This window comes from Phalaenopsis equestris, unplaced genomic scaffold (assembly GCF_001263595.1).
Source record: "Phalaenopsis equestris unplaced genomic scaffold, ASM126359v1 Scaffold000094, whole genome shotgun sequence".
Lineage (NCBI taxonomy): Eukaryota > Viridiplantae > Streptophyta > Magnoliopsida > Asparagales > Orchidaceae > Phalaenopsis > Phalaenopsis equestris.
Window position 1 is genome coordinate 5,904,019 of NW_018164536.1, and position 12,392 is coordinate 5,916,410.

Sequence of the window (12,392 nt, forward strand, 5' to 3'; positions counted from 1 at the left end):
TGGTTGCACCATGTCTCCATTGAGAAATGCGGTCTTAACATCCATTTGATGAAGCTCCATATCATAATGAGCAACAAGTGCCATGATTGTTCTAAAAGAGTCCTTCATTGAAACCGGAGAAAAGGTCTCTTTATAGTAAATCCCTTCTTTATAGTGCTACACGGCGAGCTTTATACCTCTCCACATTACCCTTTGAATCCCGTTTGGTTTTAAAAATCCATTTGCAACCTATGGGTTTCTTTCCTTCTGCCTATGGGTTTCTTTCCTTCACTTTATTGTCTTGCATAGACTTATACTCCTCATTCATTGCTTCAATCCATTTTTCTGAATTGGAACTTTGTATAGCTTGACGAAAGTTGATAGGATCATCTTCCATCATACTATTATTTTCCTCATGTTCCTGAAGAAATACAATATAATCATCTGAAATAGTATTTCTCCTTTCCCTAGTGGATCGACGCAAAAGCACTTGTTCTTGAGCTTGTTCTTGAGGTTGTTGAATTTGTTCCTCAAGGGGTTGATTAACAATGTCTTTTTCTGGATTCGCAACTTGATCAATGACAGGAGTGAAATCCTGATCATTATCAAAAGCAATTATAGGAATAGGAACCAATTCATCTTCAAAAAGAGTAGTATGGTCTGATTCCTCCTTAAAGACAAAGTTTCTAACCTGATTTCTCCCCCCAAATTCAATATCCTCAAAGAACATTGCAGTTCCCGTCTCAAATATTATCTTTAATTTTGGATCATAGAACTTGTAACCCCTAGATCGCTCTGAATAACCAACAAAATAGCTGCTCACTGTTTTAGGGTCTAACTTTTTCTCATCTGGCTTGTAAGGCCTTGCCTCAGCTGGGCAACCCCAAACATGAAAATGCTTTAAACTAGGTTTTTGTCTTGTCCAAAGCTCATAAGGTGTTTTTGCAGCTGCTTTAGTTGGTACTCTATTTTAAATGTAGGCCGATGTCTTAAGCGCTTCTCCTGAAATGCAGTCTTAACATCCATTTGATGAAGCTCCACATCATAATGAGCAACAAGTGTCATGAATGTTCTAAAAGATTCTTTTGTTGAAACCGGAGAGAATGTCTCTTTATAGTCAATCCCTTCTTTTTTAGTATAACCTTTAGCTACAAGGCGAGCTTTATACCTCTCCACAATACCCTTTGAATCCTGTTTGGTTTTAAAAATCCATTTGTAACCAATGGGTTTCTTTCCTTCTGGCAATGGGACAAGTTCCCAAACTTTATTGTCTTGCATAGACTTATACTCCTCATTCATTGCTTCAATCCATTTTTCTAAATTGGAACTTTGTATAGCTTGACGAAAGTTGATAGGATCATCTTCCATCATACTATTATTTTCCTCATGTTCCTGAATAAATACAATATAATCATCTGAAATAGCATTTCTTCTTTCCCTTGTGGTTCACCGCAACAGCACTTGTTCTTGAGGGAATACGAACCACTTCCTCTTCAATAAGAGTAGTATGGTCTGATTCCTCCTTAAAGACAAAGTCTCTAACCTGATTTCTCCCCCCAAATTCAATATCCTCAAAGAACATTGCAGTTCCCGTCTCAAATATTATCTTTAATTTGGGATCATAAAACTTGTAACCCCTAGATCGCTCCGAATAACCAACAAAATAGCTGCTCACTGTTTTAGGGTCTAACTTTTTCTCATGTGGCTTGTAAGGCCTTGCCTCAGCTGGGCAACCCCAAACATGAAAATGCTTTAAACTAGGTTTTCGTCCTGTCCAAAGCTCATAAGGTGTTTTTTGCAGCTGCTTTAGTTTGTACTCTATTTAAAATGTAGGCCGCTGTCTTAAGCGCTTCTCCCCAGAGTGATTCTGGTAAGGTTGAATGACCGATCATACTTCTTACCATGTCTTTAAGAGTGTGATTTCACCTTTCAGCTACACCATTCATGCTAGGTGACCCCAACATTGTGTACTGAGGGACAATTCCACACTCCTCTAGGAATCTGACAAATGGTCTCGGACGTTGTTCACCTGAACCGTCATATATGCCATAGTATTCACCACCACGATTCACCACCACGACCACGATCAGATTTGACTTGCTTTATTGTTTTGCTTAGTTGTTTTTCAACTTCAGCCTTATAAGATTTGAACACGTCCAATACTTGGGACTTCTCATGAACTTAGAATTCCATCTGATACAAGTCTTTCAATTCTATTTCTAGAAATGTGACCTAAACGCTTGTGTCATAATGCTCCTGAATTTTCATTTTCAATTTTACGCTTAGTACCACGTGATTCCACATTCAGAGTTTCATTATAAGAAGCAACAGTATCAAACAAATAAAGATTGTCATAAACCATAAGCGAACCAGTTTCAATAATATTGGAATCAATAGATAAACTGAAACAACTGTTTTGAAATGAACAATAATAACCCAATTTGTCCAAACAAGAAACAGAGTCTAAATGACGTACAACAAAAGTATCTATCAAATCCAAATAGTAACCAATACTTAATAACAATCTGAAATTCCCAATTGCTTCCACTTCTACCGATTTTCCATCTCCTACATAAATGCATCTTCCAACATCATTTGGTTTTCGGTAGCTCAGGCAACCCTGCATTGAAACACTTATATTAGTAGTAGCACCAGAGTCTAACCACCAAGTGTTTCTTGGTATTGAAGCCAAATTTACCTCAGAACAGACCAAAGTTAGAAATATACCTTTCTTCGCATGCCAAGTGTGATATTTTGAACATTCCTTCTTCTGATGTCCTTCCTTATTGCAAAAGAAACAACCTCCACTTTCAGGATTTTGAGATTGAACTTTATTTTATTTCTTTTGAGAAGGACCCTTATTCTTAGCAGCCTCATTCTTTCTTTTAATGTCCCTTTCTTTAGAGGGGTTTACCAAATGAGCACCATCAGTCTTTCCATGCTTCAACATTTCTTCCTCTTGCACACAATGTGAAATAAGCTCATTAAGAGTCCATTTCTCGTTTTGCATATTATAGCTGACCAGGAATTGGCCAAACTGTGGAGGAAGAGAAATAAGAACTAAATGCACGAGTAAATCATCCGGCAACTCGAGCTTTAGCAACTTCAGCTTTGAAGCAATGTTAGACATTTCAACGATGTACTCTCTCATACTTTCCTTGCCTCTGAACCTCATTGAAATCAGTTTCTTTAAAATAATACCAGTTTCAGCCTTATCACTTTTTGCAAAGCGTTTCTCTATTTCAGCAAGGAAACTTGCAGCATCAATGATCTCACTAGACACCGCACCTCTAAAAGCTTCAGGTATACCGTGCTTGATGATCATAAGACTCAAGTGATTAGAACGATCTCACTTCTCATAGATCCTCCTATCCTCGGAGGAACTAGCATCCGTAAGATGCGCGGGTTTTTCCATTCTTAACGCAAGGTCTAAATCCATGTAGCCAAGAACAATGTGATTGTTCTCTTTCCAATCCTTAAAGCTGTCACACTTAAAGATTGGAACCGAATTGAGGTTAGTAGATATAGTAGCAACAACTGAAAAATTAACAAAATGATTACATAAATAACATGTTCATAAAAAAAATTAATACCAACAATGTCAATAAATTCAAATAATGGTAAATCTCATCTCAAGACACCTAATGCAAGATTAATATCAAGTCTTTGGACAATAATATTAACTGCTAGTGGTAATCTTGTTGTAATGATCAAACATTAACAATAATGCATGTCAAATAATAAATCTATCTTTGGATCGATTTATTACTCACATATAATTCCTTATAATTTTTACATGTTTATCATCACAAGTGTGTATGCAGTTCGGCCAAGTATTAATTTTTCTTTGGGCCGATCAATACACGCATGAACTCACACACACACACAACATCCAACATTCTTCACGAACTATCTACATAAGAGATGTCACTTTGGCAACATCATGTTTCAATAAGCTCATTAAAAAATGATGGACAAATTTATAAAGTACCAATAATTTGAATTTAATTGAACATTTAATTAAAAATTTTATTTTATTTTATTTTTAAAATACTGAAAACTACATGTCGTTTACTTATGCTGTAGAAACGACATGTCGTTTCTGGTTGTCTTCAACCTCAAGGCGGGTCAAACGACCCAGTTCGAACCCAAATCAGAACCCAACGGTTTCAAAGCCATTTTTACACCAAAATGAAGCCTTCAAACCCCAAAGTTGTTGGAAATCTAATTTCTAGATGATTTCTAACTCTTATTTATACAAAAAAATTCCAACTAATTTGATATACCAAACATATAAAAAACCAACAAACCAAACAATATATACAAGTCATCATTAATCGCAAATTGATGACTTCATAATCGGTGAATAACAATGGCTAAGGACCAAAAAATCGAAAAGAAAAAAAATTTCTCAAGAAAAAACTGAACGTGAATTTACTCTGATACCAATTGTTCGGACTAAAAAAAATCACATTCAATTTCAAGAGAAATAAACCATAGATTAGCGGAAGCGTATCGGAGTCTATCAGATCGTTGCACAAGGTATGATCTTCCAATCTGCAGATTTTCTAGAGTTTCTTTAGTTTCTTGTTGATAGGGTGCAAGAAAAAGGACGTGTGTCTCTGCAAATCGGGGACCATTACCCTTTGAAGTAACTACCAGACGGTTACAAAAAAGTTTTGCTTAATTCTAATTCTGCCCCTCATCAAATTAGAATTTGCACTTATGGTATCCACACTATAATATCATGATAAATGTACCCGAAGTCATAAACTTAATTCTAAATTAGACCACAGTAATTTTGACTTATTAAATGATGACCCAACACATTTATTAATTACATTGTAGTCCCAAAATTAATCAAACATATAATTCTAATATCTAAATTTTCATATTTATACAAATAATTGAAATCCTTAATATTTTTAAGGAAATGATGAAAGTCACACCCAATTTTTTTGAGAAGAGAGCAGGGAGTGCAACAAAGAATTATAACACACTAACTCAAGTTATAACTCACATAAAAAAATTAAACAAACACTCATATAAATAGCACAATCAAACAAACCACCATTATACCACTCAAGACCAAATGCAAAATAAAATACAGACAAACAGATCTTACATCAGCAACTTCAAATCCAAAGAAATTAGCAACTTGAACATCAACAACTTCAAATCCAAAGAAATTAGCAACTTGAACATCAACAGTTATAGACAACCAACAGACAGAAACAAGAACACCCTACTTCAAATCCAGATAGAATAGCAATTTCAACATCAATAATCATCAACAACAACAGCAACAACATCAACATTCAAGGAGAATCTTTAATCTTGTTAAAATTAAACAAGAGAGACACAAAAACAAAGATATCAACTAACAAAACCCATGAATAAGAAAAATAATGAAATGACCCCCCCCCCCCCCCCCCCCGTGGAATAGATCATAAGAAACCACCAAAGAGATTAAAGGAATAGCTAACCTGAGCTCAGAGCTTACCTGTAAATAAAATTCAGAATCTGATTAACTTTTAATTAGATCGGTATTTATCATTGTTCAAACCAATCTCACCAATTAGTAAAAATCAAGTAGAAAATTCAAGCATATCAAAAATCAAACACAAGGCAGAACCTATAGCCAAAACTCCAAACAACAAATTAGCAAGTAATTAAAACACCCAATCACATGCAACAAGTACCGACAACATAAATAAAAACTCAATAAGTAACACTAATCCTACATAAAATAAACAAGAGTTTGAAGCACAGAATTTAGAAACAAAAACAAATAAAGCCCAGGAACTAGAGAAAAGGCTGAATGAAATTATCAAACAAACAAAAGGGACGTATAACTTGATCTCAGAACTTACTTGCAAAAATATATTAAAATTCCATCGAAGATTTAGAATATATAAAAATATATTCGGAATCTGGTTGAATTTAATAACTATTGGAATCCATCAATGCTCAACTAATCTCAACAATCAGAAAAAATCAAGAATGAAGCAAGCCTGTTAAAAAAGAGTAAAAATGTTAAAAAACTAGAACAAAATCGACAAAAAATGATAAATCAATCATTAAATGTTTGATAATAAATCCATCCAATTTAATGAAGACAAGCATGAAGAAAGGAAGAAACTTATGGTGCTAAAACAAATTATAAAAATCTTTAATATAAAAAGTAAAATATTTCTTACACTTTCATCTTCTATTTTTTCACTTAATGGTCTCATATACATTAAAAACCAAATTATCTAAATAAGAGAAAAAATTATTAAAAATTCTATCATCCTACTTTTTTCAAATATTATAAGTAGCAACATCTTGATAATATTAGGCGAAAAAAATATACTTGAGAAAAAAAAAACATGTAACATATTATCACTTAAAAGATGAAAATCCTCATTAGGAATACATCTTTTTAAAAAAAAAAAATTAGCAAAGTTACATTCAGAGAAAGTATGATAAGTTATTTCATTATGGTTCAAGTATAAAACACAAGAATTATTAATTATCGAATCTCTGGCAATCAAAATATCCCTTATTTTGAAACCATTATTAAAAATCTTTCAAGTGATAGCAACAAATCTAACAGAGTAACATTTAAACCAAACATAATTCTTCCAACCAACAAGATCTGGTCGCGACTTACTCTTTCTTCTTTATCGTGAGTCACAAGCAAGAGCGGTATGGGAAGAAAGAGGAGGATTTCGGACACACCGTTGAGATCCAGTCTATTTCTTCATCAGCGAGCTCCCGTCGCGACTTCATGGCTTCTCTTCTAGTCCAGGGTTTCAGCTAGCAGAGGCATGTACAAAGACGACGACTTCGCTATATATATATATATGTGTGTGTGTGTGTATATATATATAATAAAAGAATTTTATCGATATATATGAAAATGCACAAGAGTTTTGTGGTATGTATGTAAAAGCATCTTATTATTTTGTACTAAATATTACTTTCATTAATGTTTTGGTGTTATATATAATTCCCCTTAAATTTTAGTATTAACTCTCACTCTGTTAATTAAAATTTAGATTTTCGTACATATCATAAAATTATTTAACATTTATATTTAATGTTTACTTTAATACACTACCATGTTTTAATTATATTAAACTATATATTTAATATATAAAAAAAGTTAATATTAACCACACACTTCTTATGTATTTATAAAGCTAATATGTAAATACAGTGAAGGGTAGATTAAACAAACAAACAAACAAAAGTGGCCTTGCTCTCCCGTCTTTATGAGGATTTCACAGTGTTTAAATATTATTATTATTATTATTATTATTATTATTATTTCTATTATTTTATTATTACTAATATTACTATTGTTGTTTTTTATTAGTTTTATTTTTGTATTTATTATAGTTAATATTATTATTATTCTTATAATTATTTTTATTATATGTATTATTATTATTATTACTACTATTATTATTCTTATTATTAATATCCCTATGATTATTTTTACTATTAAAATTACTTATTTTATTATTATTAGCATTATTAGCATTATTATTAATAATTTTATTAGTATTAGTATTCTTCGTCGCCGTCTGCTTCTGCGTAGTATAATGATGATGATTATTATTGTTATTATTTATATGAATATTTTTAATATTACTATTACTATTAATATCACTTTTATTATATCTATTATTGTTATTTCATTAATTTAATATTTTTCTTGTATTTATCAAGGCAAGAAGAAAAATATTAAGAATGCACGATAAAAAAAATGAAAATGGTAAATAAAAAATCGCTATTAAAGATATAGTCTAAGAAGATGTACATCAGAATGGAAAAAAAAAATACAAAATGAGTAGAACACATGTCGTACTACCACCTACGACGTTGTCTAGGCGATATCTCTCACTGCTAGGTGTGTAGTGATCCAACGATCGTCGTGGTCATTGTCGCAAGTGATGTTGTTGTTGTTGGCTGTCTAAATGCCCAGGTTGTGTGTATGATAGTTTTTGGCTTAAGGAAGAAAGAGGGAGAAAGGGTGTGTGTGAGTGCGTGGTTCGGTCATGGGAGAAAGTGGGGAGTGTGCGGTTTGGCCATGGGAGAAAGAGAGAGAAAGGGTGTATGTGAGTGCCTGGTTTGGGTATATGAGAAAGAGAGAGAAAGGGTGTGTGTATGGTGTGATTTGGCTATGGGAGAAAGAGGAGGAGAAAGAAGAAGAGAAAGATGAAGAAATAGTGTGTACCGCTATGTGTGTTGACCATGGAAGAGAGAAAGGGAGAGAGATAGTGAGTTTTGACCATGAAAGAAAGAGGAAAGAGTGTGTATGGGTGTATGGTATTGGTTAAAGAGAGAAAGAGAGGTAGAGATAAAATGACTTTTGCCTATGGGAGAAAGAGAGAGGGAGAGATTCACATTACTGTCTTCATAATAAGGAAATTCAAACATGTGCTTACAAAGTAAATTAGATGTGAATGAGGACAAAAAATTATACCTTACTTTGTTTTAATGGAGTGATGATTGAAGTCCTTCGTCCTTGCTTGCTTGGATGAAGAGATGAAGGGAGGTCCTTAGAGTTTTGGCCAAGAGCCAGAAGAAGGAGAGGGAAGGGAGTGATTTTAGCTAAGGTTTCAACAAAGGCGAAGAGAGGATAGGGAGAACAGATTTTTTGACAAAAGAAAAGAATGAGAGAAAGGGAGAGAGTTTAAAAATTTTTAAAGTGGGGGAGAATTTTTAATTTTTGGCCAAAAACATGGGGGAAGAAAGAAATGAGACGGAAATTAAAAAATGAGTGGTTAAGGTGGTTCTTGGCCCAAAATCACCACCTTGGCTTTTTTGGATGACAAAAATTTGGGGAATACAATTGGGAAGTCAGTTTTGGTTAAAATGACCCCTATCTCAAGATTTTTAATTCAAAGTTATATTGGGAAAATTATGGTAGTTATGGGTAATTATGGGAAAAAATATAACCTTATCTCATTTGGATAAAAAAAAGAGGGGAAAGCACTCTGGAAGTTGATTTTGGTTTGGGTCTCACCCTAAGAGAGAAATTATTTATAGATTTTAGATGAAAGTGTTTAATGAGTTTTAATTGATTAAATTAAGCATAATTACATAAAAAACACTCAAAACATTGATATTCACAAATTAACCACTCATGTGATTTTTTGAACTACCGAATTGATGTCTTTATGCATATCACGATCAAATTATTGTGAATTTTATAAAAATGAAGAATAAGGGCCGGGGTTTCACCATGAATTTTGATATTTGAGCGTGAATTTGAAAAATGGATGGAAGAGAGTAATTGATTTGTAAATAGCAAGTTTTGGGCTTCTTGTATGTAATTACCCCATGCATTTATTATTTTTAACTCAAATTTACTTTAATATGAGTTTGATGTTGATTTGGCTCCAATTAGAGGTGTTTTCATGATTATTATTATGATTATTATAATCATTATTATACTTATCATTTAAATTATTGTGGTCTTGACATACCCCCAAATAAAGTCTGATTTAAGCATGAAGGGGCTCATTTTAAAGGTTTCATGATCTGGATGCACTCATGCACTCTTTGAAAAAAATGCTTTGATAAAAAAAAAATATGTAGGTGCATTTTCATGCATGAAAACTCTGATAAAAATGATAATTTGGGGGTGTATTTAGGTTAAGCCAATTTTAATTCAATTTCAGGGCTCGATTGAAATTAGTTACTTTTGATTCCATTTTAGTTTGGTTAATTTCATATTCTCTTTAATTATATTCCAGTTTTAGATTCAAATAAGGGTTGGCTCGAATTTTAGTTAAAGTAGGGTTTAAGTTCTAGCTTATCAAAGTTCAGTTTAGTCATCTAGTGTCACAAAGAAAGGGTTTCAGGTTCGTATGAGATAGTATAAAGCTTAGGTGAATGGTTGTCCAAAAAGTGAGGTTAACAAATGTACCCTAATATGTGTGACGTACCATTCAAAGTATGATGCACATATTAGTATTAACCGAAGCGACCAACCAAGTCTAAGAATAAGTGCATCACAACTATGAGTTTGAATTTTGAATTTATGAATTAGAATTGAAACTTTAATTTGAAGTTCAAGATTTATGAACTTTAGTGTTTCTTATCGATATGATCCATTAAATGCTTACATTGAGCATCTATGAAAATGTTTGCTAAGAAAATTAATTTAGAATTTTAGGAAAGGAAGTTGTTGGAGAGCTTACACATGACTTAGAATGGCAACTAGAGCAATCCAATAATGGTGTAGCAAAGAAAAAAAATGCTAAAAACTAACTCGATTTGTGAAAAAGGTCTAAAGATGGTGTTGTTATGTTCCGTGTCTTTAAGGTAAAAAAGTATAAGAATGATGTAGTTAAGCTTCGTGTCCTACATACCTAAATTTTTTTCAATTTGTGTTTTAGATTTGAGTGTTCAATGACTACACTAAGACATGAAGCATATTGACTCACACCCATATTAGATTTACTATGTAAGGCATTGGCCTTCTGGGTGTTTTGGGGTATAATACAATTATGAACCCTAATCATTTTCTATTTTCTATGATTTTCAATAACTACATTAAGATAGAAAGCATGGGGATTTACAACCATCTTAGGTGTACTAAACAATACATTGTTCTACTGAGTATTTCAGGGTATAATATAATCAATGAATCAGAATAAGAAAATGTTAAGATTTGATTTTGGCTTTTCAATGACTATACTAAAACAAGAAGCACGAGGACTCACACTCATCTTTGATGTACTATGCAAGTCATTGACCTACTGAGCATTTTGAGGCACAGTATGACCAATGTACCCTAAACATTTCTTATTCTCTATATTTGCAATGACTACATTAAGCAAAAGCACGAGAACTTACACCCATTTTAGATTTGCTAGGAAAGACATTAACCAATTAAGCAATTCAGAGCATAATACAATCATGAACAAAAATAGAAAAATACTAAGTTTTGATTTTAGGTTTTCAGTAACTGCACTTGCTACACTTGCTAAGACAGGAAGCACAGAGACTCACACACATCGTAGATTTACTAGGAAAGGCATTGGTCTACTAAGCATTTTGGGGATAGTAGAACCAATGAACCCTAAAAATTTCTTATTCTCTATGTTTTTTAATGACTACACTAAGATGGGAAGCACGATAACTCATACTCATCTTAGATTTACTAGGCAAGACATTGACCTTCTGAGCATTTTGGGGCGCAATACGATCAATGACTAGAATAAGAAATGTTAAGGTTTGATTTTTGGTTTTCAATAGCTACACTAAGATAAGAAGCACGATAACTTATACCCATCTTATACTTAATAGACAATACATTGAACAACTTAAAGTTTCAGGGCATAGTACAACCAGTGAACTCTAAATATTTCTTATTATAAATGATTTTAATTGACTATACTAAGATAGGAACAAGAAGACTCACATCCATCTTAGATTTATTAGGCGAGACATTGATCTGCTGAAAGTTTTAGAGCACATGGGAAGAATCCTGAGAGCTCAATTAAATGGGATTAAGAAATGTTTCACCACTCTACTTAAAATAGCTAGAGGCACAGAATCTAAGGTAATGGTTACATTATAAGCATTTATTTATTATTCAAAAGTAATAATTAGTATTTAATTTTCTTGTTCACGTTGCATCACAGCTCTAAGTCGAGGTACTAAATATATATAGCTAAAAAACGTTTGTCCATGCGTCATAAATCTGACAATTTAGAACACATAGACTGATGAAAGCCACCCCAGTCAGACAACAACAACAGGTCGCCATGCACAACTACAAGACAATCGAAACGGTCGAGGTCGACTGACTGATACAAAGTAACCGAGGCTGAACACCCTAGGTCGAGTGGCCAATATTGGCAAACTAGTGATTAAACTTTCAAAGTAAAGATCCGGAATAAGTGGGCGGTCTAACAATCAGATATTAAAAGGTGCCCGCCCTAGGTCGATGACTCATCTTGATATTTCTTTGGCTCCAAAAAAGAGCGACTTCTCTGAATATCAGGAGTTATGACGTGAAAGGTGTGGAAGTTGGAAATCCAACTATGGTTTTGGTGAGAAAAACCCAATTACACCTCTTTGCGAGGCCCATCCACTATAAATATGAAAATCAAATGTAATAGAAGACCTTTTGTCCAAGAAAAAAAGGAAGTCGGAATACCAACACCTATTTTCTCGCTCATTCTTCAAAGCATTATCTTTCTCTTTCTTCAGTCACACACTATTATTTGAATGTGATTCAAGAATAAATTTGAGTTCAACAAATATATTATATATATAAATTCCCTTTTTTTTTTGCATATTTACATATTTACCATATAAATATGATGTATATAGGTACTTAACACAAAAAGTGTGATATTTACACTTTACGATAACCCGATGTTACAAATTTATGCAGAAAAAAA